The 7997-nt window shown below is 39.0% G+C and overlaps 1 non-coding gene across 1 annotated transcript; it reads left to right on the top strand.

Moving 5' to 3' along the window:
- Positions 1–7315: 7315 nt before the first annotated feature.
- LOC112768383 (small nucleolar RNA R71) lies at positions 7316–7419 on the top strand. The gene has a single exon (XR_003185824.1). It is a non-coding gene; the product is annotated as a small nucleolar RNA R71 (small nucleolar RNA).
- Positions 7420–7997: the final 578 nt, after the last annotated feature.

Here is a 7997-nt window from a genome sequence, read left to right as displayed (position 1 = left end):
ATCATCAACAATGACGCCAATAGACTTGGAGCTCTCAAACGTGAATAACACTTTGTCACAACTTCGCACAACTAACCAGCAAGTTCACTGGGTCGTCCAAGTAATACCTTACGTGAGTAAGGGTTGATCCCACGGAGATTGTTGGTATGAAGCAAGCTATGGTCATCTTGTAAATCTCAGTTAGGCGGATTCAAATGGTTATAATGGTTTTCGAAAATTATAATAAATAAAGCATAAAATAAAGATAGAGATACTTATATAATTCATTGGTGGGAATTTCAGATAAGTGTATGGAAAAGCTTTGTTCTTGTTGAATCTCTGCTTTCCTACTACTTTCATCCAATCCTTCTTACTCCTTTCCATGGCAAGATGTATGTAGGGCATCACCGTTGTCAATGGCTACTTCCCATCCTCTCAGTGAAAATGGTCCAAAAGCTCTGTCACAACATGGCTAATCATTTGTCGGTTCTCGATCATGTCGGAATAGAATCCATTGATTCTTTTGCGTCTGTCACTACGCCCAACAATCACGAGTTTGAAGCTCGTCACAGTTATTCAATCCTTGAATCCTACTCGGAATACCACAGAGAAGGTTTAGACTTTCCAGATTCTCAAGAATGGCCGCCAATAATTATAGCTTATACCACGAAGACTCTGATTAAGGAATCCAAGAGATACTCATTCAATCGAAAGTAGCATGGAGGTGGTTATCAGGCACGCGTTCATAGGTAGAGAATGGTGATGAGTGTCACGGATCATCACATTCATCAGGTTGAAGTGCGAATGAATATCTTAGAACAAGAATAAGCATGAATTGAATAGAAAATAGTAGTAATTGCATTAATACTCGAGGTACAGCAGAGCTCTACACCTTAATCTATGGTGCGTAGAAACTCCACTGTTGAAAATACATAAGTGATGGTCCAGGCATGGTCGAATGGCCAGCCCCGATGAAAGACATATGAATTCAAAAACAGGGAAAAGGACCCCTTATACAATAGTTAAAAGTTCTATTTATACTAAACTAGCTACTAGGGTTTACAGAGATAAGTGATTGATGCAGAAATCCACTTCCGGGGCCCACTTGGTGTGTGCTTGGGCTGAGCTTGAGCTTTACACGTGCAGAGGCTTCTTTTGGAGTTAAACGCCAAGTTGTAACATGTTTTTGGCGTTTAACTCTGGTTTGTGACGTGTTTCTAGCGTTTGACTCCAGAATGCAGCATGGAACTGGCATTGAATGCCAGTTTGCGTCATCTAATCTCGAATAAAATATGGACTATTATATATTGCTGGAAAGCTCTGGATGTCTACTTTTCAACGCCGTTAATAGCGCGCCATTTCGAGTGCAGAGAGGTTAGAATCCAACAGCATCAGCAGTCCTTTGTCAGCCTTCTTATCAGAGTTTTGCTCAGGTCCCTCAATGTCAGCCAGAAAATACATGAAATCACAGATAAATACACAAACTCATAGTAAAGTCCAGAAATGTAAATTTAGCATAAAAACTAATGAAAACATCCCTAAAAGTAGCTAGATCCTACTAAAACTATCTAAAAACAATTTCAAAAAGCGTATAAATTATCCGCTCATCACAACACCAAACATAAATTGTTGCTTGTCCCCAAGCAACTGAAAATCAAATAGGATAAAAAGAAGAGAATATACTATAAATCTCAAAATATCAATGAACAGTAGTTCTAATTAGATGAGCGGGACTTGTAGCTTTTTGCTTCTGAACAGTTTTGGCATCTCACTTTATTCTTTGAAGTTTAGAATGATTGGCATCCATAGAAACTCAGAGTTCAGATAATGTTATTGATTCTCCTAGTTAAGTATGTTGATTCTTGAACACAGCTACTTTTATGAGTCTTGGCCGTGGCCCTAAGCACTTTGTTTTCCAGTATTACCACCGGATACAGAAATGCCACAGATACATGACTGAGTGAACCTTTTCAGATTGTGACTCAACTTTGCTAAAGTCTCCAGTTAAAGGTATCCAGAGCTCTTAAGCACACTCTTTTTATTTTGGATTATGACTTTAACCACTCAGTCTCAAGCTTTTCACTTGGACCTGCATGCCAAAAGCACATGGTTAGGGACAGCTTGATTTAGCCGCTTAGGCCTGGATTTTATTTCCTTGGGCCCTCCTATCCATTGATGCACAAAGCCTTGGATCCTTTTTACCCTTGCCTTTTGATTTTAAGGGCTATTGGCTTTTTCTGCTTGCTTTTTCTTTTTCTTTTATATTTTTTCACCACTTTTTTTCTTTTTTTTCGCAAGCTTTGTTCTTCACTGCTTTTTCTTGCTTCAAGAATCAATTTTATGATTTTTCAGATCATCACTAACATTTCTCTTTTTTCATCATTCTTTCAAGATCCAACAATTTTAACATTCATAAACAACAAGATAAAAAATATGCATTGTTCAAGCATTCATTCAGAAAACAAAAAGTATTGTCATCACATCAATATAATTAAACTAATTTCAAGGATAATTTCGAAACTCATGTACTTGTTCTTTTGTATTAAAAACATTTTTCATTTTAAGAAAGGTGAAGGATTCATGGAATTATTCATAGCCTTAAGACATAGTTACTAAATACTAATGATCATGAAGTAAAGACACAAACATAGATAAACATGAAGCTAAAAAAAATCGAAAAACAGAGAAATAAGAACATGGAATGAGTCCACCTTAGTGATGGTGGCTGATAAACCACTATTTTATGGTTTATCTTGTGCTTAATTGAGTAGATTTTATCAACTCTTTACCCACTTATTCATACTATTTGCATGGTTTTACATTTGCCTTCCTAATTATGTGCTTTGATTGAAAACATGCTTCTTTGGCCTTAAGTTCCCTATGTTTAATCCTCTCTTATTACCAATAGATGCCTTGATATGTGTGTTAAGTTTTTCAGATATTATAGGGCAGGAATGACTCAGAGGATGGAAAGGAAGAATGCTAAAATGGAAGGAATACAAGAAGTTGAAGAAACTGCTAAGCTGTCCAGCCTGACCTCTTTGCACTCAAACAGCTATAACTTTAGCTACAGAGGTCCAAACGACGCGGTTCTAGTTGCGTTGGAAAGCTAACGTCCAGGGCTTCGATTTGATATATAATATGCCATAGTTGTCCTGACGCTAGATGACGCAAACGCGTGATCCACGCGGACGCGTCGAATCTGCGAACTTCAATCGGCGCGGCCGCGTGGGCGACGCCTCCACGTCACTTGCCCGCGACCTGAACGTACCAGAATATGCAAGGGGCAATTTCTGGGCTATTTTTGGCCCAGATTTTGGCCCGGAAAACACAGATTAGAGGCTATAAAGTGGGGGAATGCATCCATTCATAATCATGCTTTGATAATTCATAATTTTAGGATTAGATGTAGTTTTTAGGGAGAGAGGTTCTCTCCTCTCTCTTTAGGATTAGGATTTAGATTTAGGATTTTATTTGCTTTGAGGATTATCTTTTTATCAGGTTCAATATTCCTTTTTCATTACTTACTTTTCAATTTAGTATGAATTCTTCTATGTTACAGATTACTCTTTCGAATTAATGTTATTTGAGGTATTTCAGTTAATATTGCTTTCTTTTATTTATGTTATTGATTATTCCCAATCTGAAGACATTTTTATTCCAGTAGATTTAATTCCTTTTCCTTTTGGTCTTGGTTAAGAAATTAGTAACTCAGGAGTTATCTTAGCTCAACATAATTGATAACTGTTATCTTTGCTAATTGAACTGAACTTCAATAATCCCAACCTTTTCTTAGGAAATAAATAGGATTCGAAGGTCAAACTAATTAGTCCCTTGACTTTCCTTTGCTTTAGCAAAGGTTAACTAAGTGGAATTAAGATTCAACTTTCATTATTATTGATAAGAATAACTAAGTCTGGACTTCCAATTTCTCATACCTTGCCAAAGGATTTGCCTTAGTATTTATTTATTTTAATTGCCATTTAAATTATTTGCCATATTCATTCCTCATTCTCAAACCCCAATTTACAATCTCCATAACCAATAATAAGAATACACTTCACTGCAGTTCCTTGAGAAGACGACCCGAGGTTTAAATACTCGGTTATCAATTTTAAAAGGGTTTGTTACTTGTGACAACCAAAACGTTTGCACGAAGGGATTTCTGTTGGTTTAGAATCTATATCTACAATGCGACTATTTTTATAAAATTCTTTACTAGCAAAAATCCTAACATCAAAGGGTTTGTTACTTGTGACAACCAAAACGTTTGCACGAAGGGATTTCTGTTGGTTTAGAATCTATATCTACAACGCGTCTATTTTTATAAGATTCTTTACTAGCAAAAATCCTAACGTCAGTGGCGCCTTCTCCTTGAAGGACCAATGGTGTTCTTGAGCTCCTCTATGTCTCTTCCTTGCCTCTGTTTCTTGATCCCTAGTGATTTTGGTGCTCCTATCCTTAGTTGCTCCCAATAATTGTGCGGAGAAAAATGTATCCCCTGAGGTATCTCAAGGATTTTTTGATGAGGGAATTTCTCATGCTCTTGTTGAGGTCCATGAGTGGGCTCTCTTGATGTGCAATCAAATGCTCTACTACTGAGCTATGGACTTTTGAAATGAATCTCTCCATCTCCCATGACTCGGAGGTGGAAGTATTTGTTTTCCCTTTCCCTTTTCTAGAGGTTTCTCCGGCCTTAGGTGCCATAAGTGATTATGGAAAAACAAAAAAGCTATGCTTTTACCGCACCAAACTTAGAATATTGCTCACCCTCGAGCAAGAGAAGAAAGAAAAGAAAGGAAGAAGAAGAAGAAGAAGAAGAAGAAGAAGAAAATAGAGGAGAGGGAGAGATGTGTATTCGGCCAAGGGGGAGAAGAGAGGGTTGTGTTGTGTGAAAATGAAGAAGGATAGAGGGGTTTATATAGTGGAGGGAGAGGGGTTAAGGTTCGGCCATATTGGATGGGTTTGGGTGGAAAAGGGATTTTGAATTTGAAGGTAGGTGGGGTTTATGGGGAAGAGTGTTTATTGGATTGTGTGAAAAAAGAGAGAGAGGGTGAGTTGAGGTAGGTAGGGATCCTGTGGAGTCCACAAATCCTGAGATGATCCTGTGGGGTCCACAGATCCTGAGGTGTCAAGGATTTACATCCCTGCACCAATGAGGCGTGTAAAACGCCCTCTGCATACAATACTGGCATTTAACGCCAGATTGATGCTTGTTTCTGGCGTTAAACGCCAGTTCTATGCTTGTTTTGGGCGTTCAACACCAGTCTGCAACATGTTTCTGGTGTTGAATGCCAGCTTTCCTCAGTGTGCAATCCTGGCGTTTAAACGCTAGATTGCTGCATGTTTTTGGCGTTCAACGCCAGATCCATGCTCTGTTCTGGTGTTGAACACCAGCTAGATGCTCCTTACTGGCGTTTAAACGCCAGTAAGCCCTTCCTCCAAGGTGTGCTATTTCTTCTGCTATTTTTTATTATTTTTTTAATTTTAGTATTTATTTTGTGACTCCAAATGATTATGAACCTAATAAAACGTAAAAGAACAATAAAATAAAAATAAAATTAGATAAATAAAAATTGGGTTGCCTCCCAATAAGTGCTCCTTTAATGTCATTAGCTTGACAGTGGGCTCTCATGGAGCCTCACAGGTGATCAGGTCAATATTGTAGACTCCCAACACCAAACTTAGAGTTTGAATGTGGGGATTCAACACCAAACTTAGAGTTTGGTTGTGGCCTCCCAACACCAAACTTAGAGTTTGATTGTGGGGGCTTTGTTTGACTCTGTATTGAGAGAAGCTTTTCATGCTTCCTCTCCATGGTTACAGAGGAGTATCCTTGAGCTTTAAACACAAGGTAGTCCCCATTTTATTGAAGGACTAGCTCTCCTATGTCAATATCAATCACAACTCCTGCTGTGGCTAGGAAGGGTCTTCCAAGGATGATGCATTCATCTTCCTCCTTCCTAGTGTCTAAGATTATGAAATCAGCAGGGATGTAAAGGCCTTTAACCTTTACTAACACGTCCTCTACTAATCCATAAGCTTGGCTTTGTGATCTGTCTGCCATCTCTAATGAGAATATGGCAGACTGTACCTCAATGATCCCCAGCTTCTCCATTACCGAGAGTGGCATAAGGTTTATGCCTGATCCTAGGTCACACAGAGCCTTCTCAAAGGTTATGGTGACCGTGGTACATGGTATTAAGAATTTACTAGGATCTTCTCTCTTTTGAGGTAGAGTTTGCTGAACCCAAGTATCTGGTTCACTAATGAGCAAGGGAGGTTCATCTTCTCAAGTCTCATTACCAAATAACTTGGCATTCAGCTTCATGATAGCTCCCAGATATTGAGCAACTTGCTCTCCAGTTACATCTTCATCCTCTTCAGAGGAAGAATAGTCTTCAGAGCTCATGAATGGCAGAAGGAGGTTTAATAAAATCTCTATGGTCTCTGTATGAGCCTCAGATTCCTTGAGGTCCTCAATAAGGAACTCCTTCTTGTCTGGGAGACGTCCCATAAGGTCTTTCTCATTGGGATTCACGTCCTCCCCTTCCTCCTTGGATTCGGCCATATTGACAATATCAATGGCCTTGCACTCTCTTTTTGGATTTTCTTCAGTATTACTTGGGAGAGTACTAGGAGGAGTTTCAGTGACTTTCTTACTCAGCTGGCCCACTTGTGCCTCCAAATTTCTGATGGATGACATTGTTTCACTCATGAAACTTAAAGTGGCCTTAGACAGATCAGAGACTATGTTTGCTAAGCTAAAGGTGCTCTGCTCAGAATTCTCTGTCTGTTGCTGAGAAGATGATGGAAAAGGCTCGCTATTGCTGAGCCTATGTCTTCCACCATTATTAAAGCCTTGTTGAGGCTTTTGTTGATCCTTCCATGAGAAATTTGGATGATTTCTCCATGATGATTATAGGTATTTCCATAAGGTTCACCCATGTAATTTACCTCTGCCATTGCATGGTTCTTAGGATCATAAGCTTCTTCTTCAGAAGATGCCTCTTTAGTACTGTTGGATGCATTTTGCCATCCATTCAGACTTTGAGAAATCATGTTGACTTGCTGAGTCAACATTTTGTTCTGAGCCAATATGGCATGCAGAGCATCTATTTCAAGAACTCCCTTCCTCTGAGGCGTCCCATTATTCACGAAATTTCTCTCAGAAATGTACATGAACTGGTTATTTGCAACCATGTCAATAAGTTCTTGAGCTTCTGCAGGCGTTTTCTTTAGGTGAATGGATCCACCTACAGAATGGTCCAATGACATCTTAGAGAACTCAGATAGACCATAATAGAATATATCCAAAATGGTCCACTCTGAAAGTATGTCAGAAGGACACCTTTTGGTCATCTGCTTGTATCTTTCCCAAGCTTCATAGAGGGATTCACCATCTTTTTGTTTGAAGGTCTGAACATCTACTCTAAGCTTGCTAAGCTTTTGAGGAGGAAAGAACTTAGCCAAGAAGGCCGTGACCAGCTTATCCCAAGAGTCCAGGCTATCTTTAGGTTGAGAGTCTAACCATGTTCTAGCCCTGTCTCTTACAGCAAAAGGGAAAAGCATGAGGCTGTAGACTTTAGGATCTACTCCATTAGTCTTAACAGTCTCACAGATCTGCAAGAACTCAGTTAAAAACTGGTAGGAATCTTCTGATGGAAGTCCATGAAACTTGCAGTTTTGTTGCATTAGAGCAACTAGTTGAGGTTTCAGCTCAAAATTGTTTGCCCCAATGGCAGGAATTGAGATGCTTCTTCCATCAAATTTGGAAGTAGGTGTAGTATAATCACCAAGCATCCTCCTTGCATTATTGTTGTTGGGTTCGGCTGCCATATCCTTTTCTTGTTTGAAAATTTCAGTAAGGTTGTCTCTGGCTTGTTGTAATTTAGCTTCTCTTAGTTTCTTCTTCAGAGTCCTTTCAGGTTCAGGATCAGCTTCAACAAGAATGCCTTTTTCCTTGTTCTTGCTCATATGAAAAAGAAGAAAACAGAAAAGGAAAAGGAATCCTCTAT

This window comes from Arachis hypogaea, chromosome 2 (assembly GCF_003086295.3).
Source record: "Arachis hypogaea cultivar Tifrunner chromosome 2, arahy.Tifrunner.gnm2.J5K5, whole genome shotgun sequence".
In the NCBI taxonomy this organism is placed as follows: Eukaryota; Viridiplantae; Streptophyta; class Magnoliopsida; order Fabales; family Fabaceae; genus Arachis; species Arachis hypogaea.
This window is presented reverse-complemented; position numbering and strand designations above follow the sequence as displayed.